Source organism: Lissotriton vulgaris, chromosome 5, assembly GCF_964263255.1.
Source record: "Lissotriton vulgaris chromosome 5, aLisVul1.2, whole genome shotgun sequence".
Lineage (NCBI taxonomy): Eukaryota > Metazoa > Chordata > Amphibia > Caudata > Salamandridae > Lissotriton > Lissotriton vulgaris.
Window position 1 is genome coordinate 306,796,066 of NC_141693.1, and position 20,308 is coordinate 306,816,373.

Genomic DNA, 20,308 nt, shown 5'->3' on the forward strand with positions numbered 1-20,308 from the left:
TGAGCAAGGGGCCCATGTCTGGGCATACCCTGCCAACTTAGGGCGAAAAAGCAAACACAAAGAGATGATGGACGGAGCGCTGAACATTTTAGACACTCATCCCCAGTCACAGATCTGGGTTGAATCATGTGCTTATTAGCTACAAAACCTTTCAAATTTTGCAAGAAGCATTACAAGCTACAATGTCTCAGAAATATGCTATGTGGGAATTGCCATCAGGCCCAATGGGCTTACTTCTTCAATCAGCTGGATTTTACTATAACTTATATAACTGGCTTGAAGAATGTCCTAACTAATGAGCTATCCTGCAGAAGCCTAGACTCGCCAGTTATCGAAAATCAACACACTATTCAACATCCTAGGATCCCAGTAGCTGCCGAATCAAACCTTGAAAGAGTTAAGAACAGTAGGATTCATTGTAGATGTTGAAAATCAATTTTACGAGTGGGGAATTTTGTGAAACGCGACTTCCTGTAGCAATGAAATTATACATAGAGGGAGCTCATTTGGAGCAGCTGTGTTCTGTTCTTCAGTTATGACTTGAACCATTGTTGGATCGTGGCATTGAGCCCCATCTGGAGTGCCACGGTATTAAGCAGGATTTGGTTGTTGATAAGGTTGGGGGCGAAGAGAGGTCAAGCAGGATGATAGGCAGGGATTTACCATTATCTTTAATTTAGACACCATCATTGACATTAAGCAACTGTCTGTAATTTAGAAGGCGTCATCGACTACTTAGCTGGTTACTACCTTCGTGCTGCTAGCTGAAAAGGTAGTTCACTGAAGAGTGCTAGATTTTTTTTTCTCATGAAGCTAATTTTCAACAGCTGACCAATAGTTTTCGAGAATGATACTTGGATGTTAACAAATTAGTTGGTTAGGTCTTCTCAGTGGCGTAGATAGGCCTTCTGCCAGCCGTGGCGGTTCCAGGCTTTGCCGCCCTGTGGCGGCTGTAAGAGCATTGGGGGGTGTTGGCGAAAAAATCCAGTGTTTGCTGCCCCGCGCGGCCGTAGGTAAGAGCGGGAGTAGGCTACCATCCTTAAAACTTGTACCACCCGGGGTGCACCACCCCCTCCCACCCCTCACCCCCCCTTCCTAAACCACTGGATCCAGGTTGGCTTTCTTGAGGAGCAACCGGATCTGTCTAGTTTTGAGCACATTTGGGAAAGTGCCTTGCATGTCGAAGGCATTGACAACTTCTTCATTAGGAATGATATCATAATTCTAGGATTTGCCATTCAGTGACTGAATTATGCTCATTAGGCCTTCAATGGAGGGGGTGTGGAATGCAGAGTATACCTGGATGAGTTACACAGCAGAAGTACCATGAAGATGTTAGCAAAGGGAGTGCTGTCAGATCTTGTCTACCCTGTCCTTGAAGATGATGCTGATGGGTGACGATTTCTTGTTGGGAGGATGAGTATAGTGGTGGGAGGCGGTTCTGTGGGGTTCATGCAATGCTTGATGACTTTGAAGAGTGTCCTGCTTTTGTTAGAGGTCTCACTGTCTCGATGATGGTATGCTTGTAGAAAGAAGTCTCATCTGTGATGAGTTGCCTCCAAATGGAGTTGAGTTGAGGTTGTTTGGCATCTGATGATGCGTTTGCTATTGTTATTGAATGATCTTGCGGGTGTTCAAAGGTGTTTACTATTTTTTAATGGAGGTAGCTTTAATTGAAATCTGAGTGCCTGCTGTCATGAGAAGGATGCCATTGATTTACAAGCCTTTAATGTCAGTGCTATTGATCAGATGAGTTTGCCAGTATTGACAGATCTTTGTGCACATCATCTTGAGGGAAATGTCTGAAGGATTAGTGTATCATTTTTATCATCTGTTGTTGGCTTTGTTGGGATTGGGTAGTGTACGTTAGGTCGATGATGATGGTGGTGTGGTTCTTCCAGTCAAGAGGCCTGGCGGGCAAGGAGGCGAGGGGTGGGAAGGCAGTGCCAGATGTCACCTGACATGGATGTGCAGACATGTCAAGGGTGTGTTTTTTGCTGTAGCTTGGCTGTGTAATGAGTTGTGAGATATTAGTAGTGGCAAAGGGGTCAAGGCGGTCATTCTTCATGGTCTATGAAGATGTGCCACCTGGGAGGTTGATGTTGACAAATTAAGACATTGTTTTTAAAGCTGCTCTGATAATGTATGAGATTTCAGTGCTGAATTCATGGCTGAGGCCTGATGGTTAGTAGAAAGGGTAAAATGTGATGTCTGCTTGGTTTTTAAAGGAATTTGCCTGGGGAGGTGTTTTTTGGTGTAAAGGTTGGTTGCAGTTGAGGTGTTAAGGACCACATTGTACATTTGAGACAATATGGCTCGTCCTGGTCAGTTTCACTGATCAATGAGCTAAATGCTGTAATCCTCAGAGGCTAGGACATCAATAAGAGTGGGACCTGGAGTGAAGCACATTTCTGTAATGTGAACGGACGTGAGGCTATTGATGGTAATGATATCATGGTTGGCTGTGTCTGAACGCAGCGTGTGATGAGTATTTTCTTTCAAACTACTGTGCATCACTCTCTTAACTGCAAAAGGCCAAAATTTATTCGATTAAAAAGTCACAAACTATTCCTGATCCAGAGATTCAAGTTCCAGACCACACCGTGCTTAATAGTTCCTGCTCATTATGTGAAAACCATTGGTGGCACAACTTTGTACTTTTGATTTAAGGGGCAAAGCTTCAGAATTCCCTACCTGCAACGATCAGAGCCTTTGAAATTCACTTAGGGCCAGATGTAGATAATCCTATTTTACCGATTCTAAAATACCGAATTTTACTGATTCGGTATTTCAGAATCGGTAAATGGGATGTAGCAAATAATTCGTTAAAATTTACCGAATCGGTAACAATCGGAATCTCCGATTCGGTATTTACCGATTCGGTAAATACCGAATCGGAGATACAAAATACAAGCAATTGAGGATTCAACCAATCCTGTGCATCCACCCCACCCCACAACCAGGAAGTGGCCACACCATTGCAGGTGCAGACTAACTGAACATTCTGGAGAGCTGTGAGACACTGAGCTACTGGCTGTACTGAGTAGAGCAGAAGTGCAGGATGGAATCCCAGGACTCACAGAGGGAAGTAGCAGACCGCAAAAGAAAATTAAAGTTCAACGCAGGCGAACTGCAGGTGCTGGTGGAGGAGGTGGTGAAATACCACACCCAGCTTTTTGGGAAACAGTCTCTGCGGGTAGCAGAGGCTGTGAAAAGGAACACCTGGCTGGGAATCCAGGTGAAGGTGAACGCCATAGGGGTGAACACACGAGAAGTAGATGAACTAAAAAAACACTGGTATGATCTCAGGATCATAACAAAAAAGAAGCTGTCAGCACAGCAGAAAGAAGCCAATGTCACAGGGGGAGGAAGGAGCAGGGCACCTGCCCTTACTGACCTGGAGCAGCTGGTGGAGTCCACCCTGGAGCCCGAGAGTGTTTTGGGGATCGGAGATGCTGACAGCTCAGCCTGAGCTACAACAAAACAAGGTAAGGAGCATGTCCAGTAATCCTCCCCCCTTTCCTGTCCCCCTTTCCCAATGTGGCTGTGTGTTTTACACTCCAGTACAGGTTTTGAGATAAACCAGCAATGCATCATGGGAGAGGTAGTCATTGAAACATACATCAGTACAGTCATCACACAAAACAGCAAGGCATGCCACACACTACATTCAGAAGCAGTTGAGGACATTGATATTGCGTGACAGGACTGTAATTTAATATTGAAATACAGGGTTGCAGCACCACTGAGCCAATGTCCATATCTGTCCACAGGAGAGTCATCACGCTGGACAGCGCAGGAGAGGGAGAACAGGGTACCCCAAAAGGAAAGGAGAGAGGATGCAAGAAGGAGTGCAGGGCAAGGCACTGAAACACCACCCACAGCACAGGCAGCTTCCACACCAGAGGCAGCCACAGCAGCACAGCCATCATTGCATCTGCTGTATGATTCACCACAGCAGGACTCACCAGCACAGTCTCCCTCACTAGCTTCAGAGTCATCGGATGTGGTAAGGCCCATGAGGCATCATGTACCCCCTCTCCAACTCATGGCGACGTCCTCTGAGGAAGAAAGGGAGGGTGACACCCAAACTGCTCCACTGGACGCAAACAATGCTGGGCTGCATTCCGCCTCCGAAGGTGTGCACACACGTGCAAGACGCCATAGAGTCCAGGAGAGCAGCACAACTGGGCACGGTGACGGGGTCTTCTGCGGGCTGGAGGCTACAATGGTGAAAGTGCAGGCAAAAGGCATACTATCAGTGCAGAGACAGATGTGCCACTTAAACAACCAAATGGACAATATGAACCGGGGCATCAGCTCCATGGCGGAGAGCATGAGGTAAATAGCAGAGGGAATGGAGACATGTTCCAGTCCATGATGGCCCTCTGCGATAAACTTGACGAGGACCGCACACAAAGGCGCCGGGAGAGGCAGTGTATGCAGCATCACACCAAGGCGGTGAACCATCTGGCAACTGCCACTTCCCTGCCATGTAGGCGCTCTGTGGCGATGCAAGAGGGGCTTGCTCACTGCTGCACAGATGTCTCCAGGGGGATGGGGAGGGTGACATCTGCAATGGAACTGCTGCTGACCAACCAGTCAGCCAACGCTGGAGATCTAGGTGTGGGGGACACTGAAGACATCACCAGCAGGAACAGCAGTAGCACACCTATACAGGACAAACAGAGGAGCAGCAGGCGCCAATCTGCAGGCCCTGGCTCAACAGCCAGTGTTGAAACCCAGCCTCGCCATCCTGCACTGTTGTGCGTGGGCGCAGACATTAATGCTGCTCACACTCCAGAGAACATGTTAGGGTGAAGTAGCCCATGACCGCCTAGTTAGGTTGTCACAAATTGGACTACCATGGTGTGCCGTTTGTCAATTGCCGTAGTGCTCATTAAACTACGTCATTCACATTCAACGCCTGGCTGTGTCTCCTTACTTACTTAAAAATAGCTGCGTGTGATCTCTGCCCGTCTCAGTCTCCCATCTGTTGCTGGCGCTCTTCCTGCTGCATAGGACTCTGGCTGTTCAGTTCCATCATCAATGTCCTCATGATAAGTCATATCAACTTCTGTGCCTTTCTTGGTGGCAAGGTTGTGCAGCATGGCACAGGTTGCAATGATTTTACAGCAGATGATGGGTGTGTACTAACGTGCACCTCCGCTCTTGTGGAGGCAGCGGAACCTGCTTTTTAAGAGACCAAATGTGCGCTCCACAACGTTGCGTGTTGCTCTGTGTGCCACATTGTAACGTATCTCACTCCGGGTTGATGGGTTCATGCAGGGAGTGAGAACAAAAGACCGCAGAGCATAAGCGCTATCGCCTAGGTGGGAAAGAGAGTGCCATTAGTTACATACCATTTGAAACATTCAGCTGCAGTAATTATCAGGGTGTGTCACAGTGATTTACCTACCAGGTATCCTTCCCCATATTCTCCAGCAGCCAGGCGTGTGTAGATCCCACTGTTCTGGAATATGTAGGAGTCATGGGTGCTCCCTGGAAATTTGGCCACAATGTCAGTAATTATGTTGCCAGCGTCGCAGATCACCTGCACATTTATTGAGTGGGTGGACTTTCTGTTTCTGTAAATGTCCTCTGTGGCAGCAGGTGGGCAGATTGGGATGTGGGTGCCATCAATGCAGCCGATGGCGTGTGGGAAGTGTGTCATTTGATAGAAGTCAGTCTTGGTCTTTAGCAGTTCCGCGTGTGTGTTAGGGAAGCAGATGTAATGATGCATTCTCTGCATCATGGCTTCTAGGAACTTCCGGAAGAAACGGGACCGGCAGCTCAGGGACACCCCAGCTACCGCAGCAATTACCCCCTGGTAACTCCCAGATGCAAGCAGGTGTAGGCTACAGAGCACCTGCACATGGGGTGGGATGGCATGTGCCCTTGGGGTTGGGTGCTCCAAAAGTGGGTCCAGGTCCCGAATCAAGTCCAGGATGGTTTGGGGGTGTAACCTGTACCTTTGCAAGATCTCTGCCTCAGTGAGTTGGAAGAGCGTTATCCGTTGTCTGTAGACTTGCTTCTCCCGTCTCCAGACCCTCTCTCCTGCTGCCTGTAGCCGTAGCCGCCTTGCTATCACGTAGAATGCTGCCATTCTGGTCACACTGTTGCATTTTGGGCCCTTTTTTATAGCCTGCTCCTGGTTACCACCTGCTTTCAATCCATGGTAATTACCGACTCTCAAATACCGAATTTCATTAAATTCGATATTTTAGAAGTTTCCTACATCTCAATACTCATGTTTTGCCATTTCTTATTAACTGATTCAGAAAATTCCGATTCGGTAAAAGCCAAATGCCGGTCAGTAACGGCCGGAATTCGGTATTTTCGGCCGTTATCGACTGGTATTTGGCTACCTACATCTGGCCCTTGGGATTTAGAAGGATAGTTAAAACCGGACTATTCCCAATATAATATAACAAAGAATTCACACATTCTCATTTACTGCCTACAGACAAATAAAACTCACTAAGATGAAGGAAGTGCCAAATCGTAGAATTTCTTAACAAACAACCCCTAATATCACGGAGAACCACTCTCCTCCAGAAACTCAAAACCCAAGCATCTTTCTCAGACATAAACATAACATTATGATCAATGCAAGCCCCAATGATTGTCCACTCCTCAAAATCTCTACAGACAAACCTTAACAATCCCCTATTCAGACCTACCGTTGCATACAGTCAAACAATTTCAATAATGTTCATTATTGTGTAAAAAAATGACAGAATGTACTAACAGTATCAATAGACTTTCAGCCTTTCTTTTCACTCTTTATACTTCTTCAGATAGCATCCTACATCAAAATTTAATAAAATGCTGGATAAAAAAAATCTTATTTATGTCTAGGGACTATTCTCTCTCTTGCATATCTATTGAAATTATACTCTCTTTACGCTCCATTTCATTTTCTGCATACATTAGTGCCTCTGAGTTTACCCTACCTTTTCACATTCCTGCCACATGGGGGTTAATTCACCAAAGTGCCGGGGGTAGTGGAAGTGACATCACACACTATTACCTTGACCTTCACCTTGACTCACCCACCTGCTTAAACATACACACACAATCATGCACTCTCTCAGATAAACACACTCACCTGCAAGCATGCATACAACATACATTTAAAATCATTTTGACTTACCATAACTGTCAGATAGGTGTGGAAAGTGAGCCCATAATTCTATCGATGCCCAGGCTGCTGGCGCAAACCGCCTCTTAGTTCCCATTCTGAATAGTTACCAAAATAAAGAGACGGGCGCTGGAAGCAGGAATCAAGAACAGAGTTTATTTCTCATGAGGAGAGCCAGTCATTTCGGACACGAAACACAGTGTCTTTCGGGAGGTGCTCTAACAAGTGAGCTTGAGACTCTTGCTTTTATACCTTGCAAAACATTTGATGGTACAATCAGGTCAGTATGTCGCAAAAGGAAGACATCCCTATAATCCTCGTGATGATCCTACTCCACATACGTTCACAATGGGGACCCTTGACCTGCTGATAAGAGGGGAGGGCAATCATGCAGCTGAGTGTTTCGTAGGATGTGTGCGCCTGATCATGGCCCAGGGGGTGGGGTGGCTAGGCATACAATAAGGGCAGTAAATGGTATCTCCTGGCTTAGGCGATGGCCTCGGACATGTGTGGTCAGCCGAACTCGGGGGAAGGGGTCATCAAAGGAGTGGTATTCATGCCTACGTGGACAATCGAGCGTGGAGGGAGGGCTTGTCAATAGAGGGGCATTCAGGGAAGGGAAGGAGGTGCTGGTCAGGCGCGGCCGTGACTCTCAAGGACAGGGCTTTGCGGAAGAAGAGGGTTTATGACTTGCTCATATGAGGAGAAGGAGGGGGTCAGGGTGCGTGCAGGGCCAGAGTCGCGCAGAGAGAGAGAGAGAGAGAGAGAGAGAGAGAGAGAGAGAGAGAGAGAGATCTTATGACCTGTACATGAGAGAACAGGGGCAGTCAGATACAACTGGGGGGGCTATGTCAGCTGAGGCGAAGGATGCTTCTTCGAGAGGGAAATGGGGAAGGCCTGGGTCAAGCAGGAGGGTTACCTTTTCACATCAGGATCGCGCAAAGGGAAAGGGTTTCATGGTCTATACATGAGAGAGGGGGTGCAAGATACGCGCAGGAGGGAAGCTGGGGATTCCAATGGGTAAAAAGGCCATGGTGCCTAGAATGGCTGCACATATGCATAGGGGTACGGGTTCTTACTGGCAGGGTGATACGGTCAATAACTTACAGTATCCATGGTGCCCACAGGGAGAGGAGTGGGAAAGGAAGGGAAATGAGTGCTGTCTATGTACATCAGTTTCGTCAGATTTCACAGTCGCCCCTTTTTACATAGCAGCAATCATTTTTGCAGCTGATGGCATTACAGGTAGACAAGCATCGTTGACGAATTAGCACTTTGTCGATACTAACATGTGGCGTACAATCATAGACAGTCAAGGTGATGGGAAGAACGCAGTACATAGGAAATTACTTTTTCGTTGTGTTCCGGGCAATTTAAACGCACTACATAGCATAAATCTTTCTGACTTAAAAAATGTGACCAATGAACAGTTTTGACCAGATAGTTGAGAGCGGAATTCAGTTCAATACACAAGATCTCTTCGTCACAGTGTCTTTTATCAGCGAGCCATCACTGGTAGGCTCTAATCCGGGTACTTTCGTTGGCACTGTTGAGCACCGGCGGTGGAGCTATAGGTCCAGCTCGGTTCGATCCTTACGCGTTGCAGGGTGCGGTCAGTCCTCTGCTGTTAGACCACAGTCCTGTTCCCTAAACAGTCCGTTTGGCGGCGCCTTATGCTCGGCACCTATAGTTCTGTGGCAACACCCTCTTCCCAGATAATTGCAGCTCTTTCCTTTGGCAGAAAGTCACGTGGGAAGGTGGGTGGATGTGGTTCAAATAGTCGATAGGAGAAAGAGTGAGCGGAGTTGGGTCAGAGTTCCTGGGACACACAAAAAGGGACCAAGGGAGCAAAGGATAACAAGCAGGCAGGCCCATCAATCGGGCCCTAGGAAGGTAGACGGAGACTCCAGGCATACGTGGGTTAGCAGTCGGAGGGCTTCGAGGCGGCCCGTCATTTTTTCATTTTCCACGTTGAAATTGCGGTCTCGTCCCGTGCCTTGTTGCTCTGCAGCTCCACCTCTGGTCGATGTCATACGTGTCCCAAGGTCCGCAGTCAGGCTGAACGTCACATCTGACCCATCTCCTCCGGTGATCGTGAATCTTTGAATAGGTACAAGACAACGTTTTAGAGAAATGGCAGAAGAAGACATCTACGCATATGAATTCCTCCCTCAATTCTCCGCATTTGAGATTTTATGCTCATCGGTCACAGTCAGAGGTCTATTACCAAGCAGTGCATGTGTCAGCATTCCTACTGAGTCTATGGCAGGTTTATTCATTGTCCTATTTATAACTCACATGAGGATAAATGACATTTCCATCAACTGTGCGTTACATCATATTCAATATTACAGAGCATTTCCCTTCAGGAACAATCATATTTTCAGACAGGGCGGGGGTGCTATCGTCGAGAGTCGGGCAAAACAAGATTTCCTCAAGGGTCAACAGCTACCCATGGTCATTACGTTTATACCCGGGACAGCAGAAGTGGTTCTATCAAAAATGGGGCGGGGATGCTTCGGGCGCTTGCGCTTGGGTGCAAAGGGGTGGGGCAATCTGGGTATTGGGTGTCAATCTAGACGTTGGCGTTCGTCTCTGAAGAACAGACATAGGATGCCATTGACATACAGTTCCCCTATAAATGGCCTGATTTGGGGGACTTTAGTCGTCTTACCTGTCCTTTCCTTCTCAGCCAATTCAAGTTCATTCATTTTGCAGAAAGGAGAGGCAGTAACATGGCGAAAATACAGTCATTTTAGTTTCGGTCAATTTCGCTGAACACCTTCGCGTTCAAATATGTATCAAATCAGACTGGTGCCGGTGGGGCACAATTTTACCAAAAAGAGGGAGGAAAAATAGGGAGACTCTCATAGAGAGTGAGAGTCGTCCGCAATCTAAACGAGCCATTCGGTACACGTATGACATGTAAGGAGAGGGAGAGAGAGAGAGAGAAAGAGAGAGAGATAAAAAGGAGTGAAGAGAGAGAGAGAGAGAAAGAAAGAGAGATAAAAAGGAGTGAAGAGAGAGACGTGTACGAAAATAGGTCATTTAGTGCGCTCACAACACAGAACGGCAAAGGTCAGGCGACCCGCAGATACAGACAGAGGGGAGACATAAATTCGTACGTTACACACACACAAACTCAGACAGGGAAGACGGCACATATATTACGCATGTACAAGACATTCACGACAAGACAGGAAACAATTGTTAGTCTACAAGATCTGTTTTTATATTTTCTACATATCGTTACTATCCTATTTATCTACGTGCTTAGCTCTTTCTGCCCTTCCCCCCTTTCCCTTCTCGCTTGTCATGCCTGCGAGCGTTCCCAATTACCAATACTCACACCTCGGTTGGTCGATCAGAAATTAACCTGGTTGCGCTAGTTACCCATGGTTGGATCTTAAACCATTTTTCTGTTCCCTCCTGTGGTGGGAAGTTCTCCAGGCTGAGGCAACGGCAAATATTGATCGGGAAAACAGTCGGACAGCTTGGCTATATCTGTAAGAGTGTGAGAAAGGGGGGCAGTGCATTTTGAACATCGGCAACATTTCTAACTCCCTAGGCGGGTGGTGCCGTGGCAACCCTTACCCGTATATTTTTCTTTGTCCTCTCCCTACCTAGTAAAAACGTCCAGCTATATTATTTAACGCGTCGTTTCTAGTCAATTTTTTCTTTTTCCCGTCATTCAGTACCTGTCCAGTTTCTATGTCAGTCCATCCTCCCAGTTGCTATGTTCTAAGGAGGAACAGTCATGTTTAAGTCTACGTCTTTTTTTTAAAAAACTTTTATTTGTCATAAGGACCATGCTCATATTCCTTTCTTCCCCTTCTCATCGGCGGTTCGGTCGTCGTCCATCTATACATCAGCCAGTGTCCCGACGTGACCTGCAGAAGGGAGGAGAAAGAAGGGGTGGGGGGAGGCCAATATTCAAACCTCATCAGCATGCAGTAATCCGGAAATGTTTTTACCTACCACATACTCGACCTATTTCCACGTAGTGCATTTCCCTACCATTACGGCGTTTAAGCCCTAATGGACCAGACAGGTAAGACAGAAAATCATTGACGATCTGCGTATCTACGTGAGTTACTTGGTCGTAACCCCTTTCGATCGGGTACAAGGGTGGCGGTCAGGCGGCATTTCTGTGGTGTCGTTTTTAGGTCTTCTAAAGCACTTTTCCGGCTGCCTGTGACACATAGTGTGGCTGCTGAATATCGGGTCCTTTTTAACCTTTAACCTTCATCATACTTTCTCGTTGTTCACAGTAGTAATACATTCAAAACTCATTAATGCAACCGCTACAACTATGCTTTCGTTTTCAAAATACTTTTAATAAAAAGTGTTGACACATAAATACAGGCCTACAACCCGGTGGACTAGCCACGGAGCAGATTGGAACTGTACATAAGGAGAACAAAGCTGGTGGCAGTTCATTGCATAAAGTGCGGCAGTGCAATAAAATCGTATTAAACTCCCCTACAGAGCAAGCATGATGCATGTCAGTAATTCATCTTTAACAAATTCATAAATACATTATCCAATGTTCATTCATTACCTTAAATTACACCAATTCATTTTCCAACTCATAATCGGTACCCACCCTAAGTCAATTCATTGTCCAAGCACATACTCAATATCCTTCATATCTACTTTCATTATCCAAACGTTATATACATCTCGGGGTAAAAAGCTTGCGCAATCAGGGTGCAACAAAGTTCATTAAAAACGTCTCATTTTGTGTCGGCGCCATTTTGGGTGGGGTCAGGCAAGTTCCAGCACAGTCAGAGTATCTCTAGTCTCGCATGGTTGGCCCAGAACTTTCCATTGGCAGTTCAGAAAGTCTCGTGCAATGTGGTTAACAGTCTAACAATATGGACCACGAGTCAAAGAATGGGAAGGGCGGCAACAATTTTCCTACCGGGTCATTCTAGTGTTCCTCCGGAACTGAACAAGCCTGTGCCGTGGCGGCATTTTAGCCATTTCCGATCCGAGTCTGGTGCCGGCAGGAGTAGCACCGATGTCGTGGTTCCCAGCGAAGGGGGCGGGGGCACCCATGCAGGGGGTCGGGGGCCCCCGGCTCTTATAGAATCTTCAAGGTCGAGGAGAGGCGATATGGAGCGAGTGCTCGTCCTGGGCAGAAGACCGCTTTTTGATGTTGACCCTCTTTAAGCAAAGAGTGTTGGGGTGTCGCTGGAAGCCTCCACCTGGAGGGAGGTGGGGGAGGGTCGTTCGCGCCGCCTCCCCCTTCCAGCGACCCCGCGCCGTTCTTCGGCTCCATCGTTTCGACATTGGCCGTGCCAGCCATTGATGATGGGGGGGGGGGGTGGTCGGCGGCTGAGGCAAGACAGCCCCCCCCCCCTTTTTTGACATGTGGCGGGACTACCTCCAACTCTCCAGGGGGGCTTGAAATGTGGCGGGACTGCCTGTACCTATGCAGGCGATGGCATGCGGCGAATTTGGCATGTGGCGGGACTACTTGATTTGCCGCCGTCCTCGCCTTGGCTTCGGCCTTCGACAAAAAGCCGGATCGGGTGAGAGAGAGGGGTGGTCGGTGGCCGAGGCAAGACAGCCCCCTCTCTCCCCGCGGCCTGCAGGGCGGCAGAAGAGAAAAGATGGAGAGGTCCTTGTCATCCTTTGGACCGCCTGCCCAACATCATCTCCTCCTGACCGTGGCCAGGCGAGTCCCTCGTGCCTCCAGGCCTCGCCTTCCGGATGGGCGTAACCGCGGACCTGTTGCACTTCGGGAGCTTCCGGAATGGGGGTAGGTACTTATTGAGTTGTTTCTATTTCATGTGACCGTTATTTGGGCGGGGCGGGCAATGAGGCAGACATGTTGGGAGCAGGAACAGGCAGTGAAGCCTAGCTACCACGTGGCTATGTTCTGCTATCAAATCTTTTCGCCATTTTACATTTCTTATTACGAACTATTTCTAATGTTTCTTATTTTTGGTGAAGTCAAAAGCTCATCAGGGGGTTACTGACTTAGCCTGATTTCTTTTTATTTTTCTTTCTCTTCCTTAGCGTGTTTCGAGCTAAAGCTTTCTGTTAGTAGGGAACGGTGATCACTTCATATTTTTATGTGTCCTTTTCACTAGGGGGGTACATCTGGACGGACCAGACGAGTCCCCTCCAATAAATGGTCCGGGGTGGAACGAGATTATCGATCAAAAGGGGAACATATATTCCTTCATTAGGGTATCATCCTGGACAGACCGAGCGATGTACTTCCACTTACTAGGGTAGCCTCCTGGACGGACCAGTCGGTCTATTTTCTACTAAATGGCCCATGAGTAGAGAGCATATGTCCTCCATAAGGGTAGTCTCCTGGGCGGACCATGCGAGCTACCCCACAATCACCAACCAGTGGGGAGTGGGTAGGACTGACGAATTCACAAAGGGGCATAACCTACCCTTTTCTACTTGCAAAGACAGAATATTTCTATTTCACGTTGTTTGCAAATAGAAAATACCTCAAACGAAACAATTCCTGAGACAACAATGTCCAGGCAACCAACCAACCAATGGGGAGAAAAAACAGGCATGACGGATTACAACGGGGACAAATGTCTGCATTACCTGCCCTTCGCTATCCATAAAGGGAACAGAATATTCCTATTCGTCTCTGTTTGTGGACAGGGAAGATCTCAAAGAGCAACAATCGATTATTAATCGACTTCAAACAACAATCAATTATAATCGACTTCAAGCAACAATCGATTATTAATCGACTTCAAACAATCAGTGGGGAGAAAAGTAGGCATGACGGATTACACCGGGGACAAAAGTCTGCATTACCTACCCTTCTCTATCTGCAAAGAGGGACGACGTTCCTATTCGCCGCTGTTTGCAAACAGAGAATGTCTCGTTCTCAAAAGAGAACCAATATGTCAAGTAGCCTTCAAAGCTAAATGAACCAATACCAACAATATCAGTATACAAATACCGACTTTCAATACAAACAATCAATCAATCAGGTGGATAGAGCCACCCTACCAATCAGGCGTAAAAACACCCTACTTAATCTTACCCGGACCGGACCATACGGACAGTTCTTCGACTCCCTCCTCCAGCGCCCGATCGTTCTCTTACTCCATGTAGCATTCCTGTGGGATTCCAGTCAGGACAATAGGTCACTCAAGAGAGGTCCGTTCAGAATTGGTGAAGTTCTGTCGATCGGCAGCCGGGCTAGGGCCCTCTCAAGGCAGGTATACTCCGATCATTTTAGACGTTCACTTCTTCGTCTGGATCTCTCTTACCGAACCCTATGTCACTGATGGACCCCGCGTTGGGACGCCAATTGTGGAAAGTGAGCCCATAATTCTATCGATGCCCAGGCTGCTGGCGCAAACCGCCTCTTAGTTCCCATTCTGAATAGTTACCAAAATAAAGAGACGGGCGCTGGGAGCAGGAATCAAGAACAGAGTTTATTTCTCATGAGGAGAGCCAGTCATTTCGGACACGAAACACAGTGTCTTTCGGGAGGTGCTCTAACAAGTGAGCTTGAGACTCTTGCTTTTATACCTTGCAAAACATTTGATGGTACAATCAGGTCAGTATGTCGCAAAAGGAAGACATCCCTATAATCCTCGTGATGATCCTACTCCACATACGTTCACAATGGGGACCCTTGACCTGCTGATAAGAGGGGAGGGCAATCATGCAGCTGAGTGTTTTGTAGGATGTGTGCGCCTGATCATGGCCCAGGGGGTGGGGTGGCTAGGCATACAATAAGGGCAGTAAATGGTATCTCCTGGCTTAGGCGATGGCCTCGGACATGTGTGGTCAGCCGAACTCGGGGGAAGGGGTCATCAAAGGAGTGGTATTCATGCCTACGTGGACAATCGAGCGTGGAGGGAGGGCTTGTCAATAGAGGGGCATTCAGGGAAGGGAAGGAGGTGCTGGTCAGGCGCGGCCGTGACTCTCAAGGACAGGGCTTTGCGGAAGAAGAGGGTTTATGACTTGCTCATATGAGGAGAAGGAGGGGGTCAGGGTGCGTGCAGGGCCAGAGTCGCGCAGAGAGAGAGAGAGAGAGAGAGAGAGAGAGAGAGAGAGAGAGAGAGAGAGAGATCTTATGACCTGTACATGAGAGAACAGGGGCAGTCAGATACAACTGGGGGGGCTATGTCAGCTGAGGCGAAGGATGCTTCTTCGAGAGGGAAATGGGGAAGGCCTGGGTCAAGCAGGAGGGTTACCTTTTCACATCAGGATCGCGCAAAGGGAAAGGGTTTCATGGTCTATACATGAGAGAGGGGGTGCAAGATACGCGCAGGAGGGAAGCTGGGGATTCCAATGGGTAAAAAGGCCATGGTGCCTAGAATGGCTGCACATATGCATAGGGGTACGGGTTCTTACTGGCAGGGTGATACGGTCAATAACTTACAGTATCCATGGTGCCCACAGGGAGAGGAGTGGGAAAGGAAGGGAAATGAGTGCTGTCTATGTACATCAGTTTCGTCAGATTTCACATAGGGTCATATTCCAGCTAATTATACTGCATTTTTTTACACTAAAAGTGAATAATATCATTCACTATTTGTGTAATAAAAATTTACCAGGAACTCGGAGTATTAAATGACATCCATTTGGGTGAGCTGTTCCTGTGTGCCACATTTGAGGTCAAGGATCACAAAGGCAGTGCCAGGGGTAACAAGGGGCTGCGACCCCTGGTGACCCCTAAATGACTTCCATGCCCTGCCGCCTTACTCCCTGCCATGCTTCACTAAAATACAAATATTCCTCCTTACAAATCATAAACGAGTAACAATTCCTACAATACCAAAACCTCTCCAACCTACCTACACATCCCCCTCCCATAAATCACAATTTATCATTCTCTTTAACCTCTCGTAGTTATCTCACAGTATCTAACTTTCTCCGCCCTATTTGCTCACCCCTCTTCCTTCCACTTGCATCAACCCACTCTAATAACTACACCGAACTCATATTAACTTGATACATCTTGAAAATTGGGGTAATTTTTCAGATTCTTTAGAGCACAAGACTAACCTAATAAACGATAAATCTATAACCATTAATAAACACTGGACTGGATTAAGCACTAACTCTGGCTATAGATTAGCTTGCTACCTGCTATAAAAGCAGTTCACAGCCTCGTGAGAGATAGTAAGCGTTGTCAAATGCAATTACAATATAATACAACTAGAATACAATACGTTTGTCGGTGCATTTTGGATTGTGCAAAAATAAAAGGCATATTGATGAGGTTATTTGGGTTGAAGGTGCTATGTGTGGCGGTGTGTCGTGGTGTGAGAGATGGTGGTGATGTGTTTTGGGAAAAATACACATGGTAGAGAAGTTGGTGAGCTGTAGTGAGCTGTGCGAGGTGAGGCATTAGGAGTTTATGGTCATTAGGCCATATCAGACCCAAACATTTGGCTTGCTTGCTTGTGTTCGCCATTCCTTACCGAAGGATACTTGGGCAAGGGGGCCCTGAGTACATTTGACAATTAGTAACTAGCGCCAATTATTTGTGTCTTTCTTCTGTATCTAAGAAATCTTGGTGATGTTATGTTATATTAAAACAACTTATAAAGCGTTCAAATACCCATAGGTGTCTCAGCTCTTAGTGCTACAGAAGGTATGGCCTGGATGACAAGACCTATTAATTGAATTGCCATGTTTTTATTTGTTTCCTGAATGTCAATAAGGTAGGACTGGCTTTAATCTGCGAGGGAAGAGAGTTCTGCAGCTTAGCCGTGGCAACTACGAAACTTCTGTCAGGCCAATTGGATCTATAGGTTCCTGGGATGACAAGAAGCTTAGCACCTACTGAACGCAGGGATCAGATGGGAGTGTATAACTGGAAAGAATTCTTCAAAAATTCCGGTCCTATGTTGTGAATGGCCTTAGAGGCAATGCAGAGTGCTTTGAATGTTGTCCTGCTTCCTATAGGCAGCCTGTGAAGCTGTCTAACCACCTTGGAGATAGATTTAAATTTCGGAGTACCCGACAGTATCCTAGCAGCCGCATTCTGTACTTACTGCAGCTTACTAAGAACCATTTCTTGTGCATTAATCAATAGGCTGTTACAGTAATCAACTTTGGACATAACCAAAGCAGACATAAACTTTCTCCTGGCATTGAAGGGGATAAACTCTACCAAAGGAGGGCTGTACTTTGGGGATCAGACAGTACAGTCTCTTGTCCATTGTCATCTGGACCTTTCACACCTAGTGGCTGACTTAGATCGAAATTACGAGTTGTGTGATAATTATAACAACCTCATAGTTTTCTCATGAAAAATTCCAGCAGGTCAAACCTGCTGAAGTTTATCAGGGCAACAAGGTCCAGGACAAAAGCAAAACATACAGAAGTATGTGTGCTAAAGAAAAATGTGTATGTTATGCACCATATTTCTTTTAAAAACTTGGAATAGGAGCTATTTACCACATGCGATAAATCCCTCCCTGTGGGGTAATACCACATGGTAAATACCCCTCCCTATTCCAACCAAAAGCAAGCGAGAGACAGTAAGGGGGATGGAGGTGTTTAGTGCATGTTTCATATTGAACTTCTTTCTGCTATAAAGCTGCAAGTGCTATAATAAAAATAAGTTATCCTATTAAATAGCCTGCAGGAATTAGGCAGAATGGTTGGGCCAAAAGACTGGTAGTTGCAAGCAGACTCAATGGTTTAGTTTTGTGAGTCTTTTGAAGTACTGTATACTTAATTTCAAATTTGATGGTTTAATTACAACGTTTAAGCCCTCATTCCAAACGGAAATACAACTTATCCAATAATATCACTGTGTTTTCCGGCATACATGTAGCCAGGTACAACTTGGCGCAATATGATTTAGGGAAGAACTGCACATTGTGAGTTTTGGAGGTGAGAACAGGGGAGACCTGGGTGAGTTTATCCTTATGTTCCGGGATGTAACGCAGGCCCCTACAGCGCAGGGGGTGCCCCAAACCCGGCACGAGTCGGGGGTACACAAAGGTACACGGTGTCCACTCACTCTTTTCACAGGGTGGGCGCCGTTCCCTCTGCCAAGAAGTTGTGCCCCACAGAAATATGCTAAACTTGTCCCAGTGTAATCTTCAGACAACGGGACACGTTCAGCAGCGCCTGCATGTTGTTGGCTTTCCATTCCCGACAGCAACGTGCAGGTGGGGAGGGAGCTTGTCTTTTCACCTCCAGATGGGCTGAAGTTAAGGGGCCATCAGGCCTCCTTTTGTTTGAATATCCTAACTGGAGGCGGCCTGGAACCTCACACCTAAATGTAAATACCACGGAAGGAAAACAAAGGCGCACAGCTTGTCATCTCTTCACAGGAAAAGAGGCATGCTTTTGCCTTTGTTCAGTCCCTGTATATTTCAGATGCAATGCATGCATGCACTGTCAGAATGTCAGATGTGTTGGTCTGTGCCAGTATTTACAAAAATAACAATTTCAAAACCAATATTTTATTTCTTTTATAGCTCTACACACCCCAATGTAGGGTGTCAGAGCTCTTTACGCAACATACACATTATACATTGACAATAAATCATGTACATGTGTAAATCAATGTACAAGATGAGTTACATGAGACAGTCAGGGTTACAAGTTGTAACTCACTGTGTTATATTACAAGTATTGCACTTTATGAACTGCAAGTAACAAAAGGATCTCTGTGTTAAAAGCAGTAACCCACTTTACTATCTACATAAAATAAAAATCTGTCGTCTGCATATTACCTGCAGGAAACATATTGACCTTATACTACTTTGATTAAAATCTGAGTCTTGTCAAAATACATATCTCTCAATCAATCAATCAATCAGGGGGATTATAAGCGTGCTACTCACCAGTGAGAGTCTCAAGGCACTGGGGGGTGGGGGGGGGGGGGGGGAAGGGGGGTCCGCAGATCTGTTCAGCCGATGAGCCAGCTCTTGAGGGGGCGTGTCTGATGTCTGCCAGTAGCTCGTTCCAGGTCTTTGCCACAATGTGAGAGAACGATCTTCTGCCTGCTCTGTGGATATGGATGTGGATGTGGGGGGTTCGGCCAGTGCAAGCTTGGAAGATCAGCGGTTTCTTTTGGGTACATGGAAGTTGATTCTGTCGTTGAGGTATTTGGGTCCAGTGTTGTGTAGGCATTTGTAGGCGTGGGTGAGAATTTTGAAGGTGACTCTTTTCTTCACAGGGAGCCAATGGAGCCTACGAAGGTGTTGGCTGATGTGTTCTTGCCAGGGGATGCTGAGGACGAGTCCGGCGACGGTGTTCTGTATCGTCTGGAGTTTGTGGAGTAGGGACTTATTTATGCCGGCGTAGAGTGAGTTTCCATGATCCAGTCTGCTGGTAAGGAGTGCGTGGGTGACTGTCTTTCTTGATTCAAGGGGGATCCATTTGAAAGTCTTGCGGAGGATGCGTAGGGTGTTGAATCAGCTGGAGGTGACGGCGTTGACCTGTCGGTTCATGATGAGGGATGAGTCGAGTACGATGCCCTAGGTTTTTAGTGTGGTCCATGGGGTTGGTGGGCTTCCAAAGGAGGTCGGCCACCAGTGTTGTCCCAAACTGAAGGGGTGGTTCCAAGGATGAGGACTTCTGTTTTTTCGGCGTTGAGCTTCAGGCTGCTGCTGTTCATCCAGACCGCAACGTCTTGCATTCCTTTCTGGAAGTTGAGTCTGGCGGTGGTGGGGTCTTTGGTGAGGGAGAGGATGAGCTGGGTGTCATCAGCGTAGGATACGATGCTGAGGCTGTGTTGTCGGACGATGGAGGGGAGGGGGGCCATGTAGATGTTGAAGAGGGTCGGGCTCAGTAATGACCCCTGTGGGACTCCGCATGTGATTTTCATGGGATCGGAGAGGAAGGGTGGTAGTCTGATTCTTTAGCTTCTTCCGGTGAGGAATGATCGGTTCCAATCTAGGGCGGTTCCTTGTAAGCCGGTATCATGTAGTCTGGCGACGAGTGTGCATTGGGAGACGGTGTCAAAGGCTGCTGATAGGTCGAGTAGGATAAGGGCTGCTGATTGGCCTTGGCCCAGGAGGGTGCGGATGTTGTCTGTGGTGGCGAGTAGGGCGGTCTCGTGCTGTGGTTGCTTCGGTATCCATATTGGGAAGGGTCGATGATGGCGTTGTCTTCGATTAATCGTGTCAGTTCCCTTTTGACTGTTTTCTCTGCTACTTTGGCCGTGAAGGGGAGGAGCGAGATGGGCCG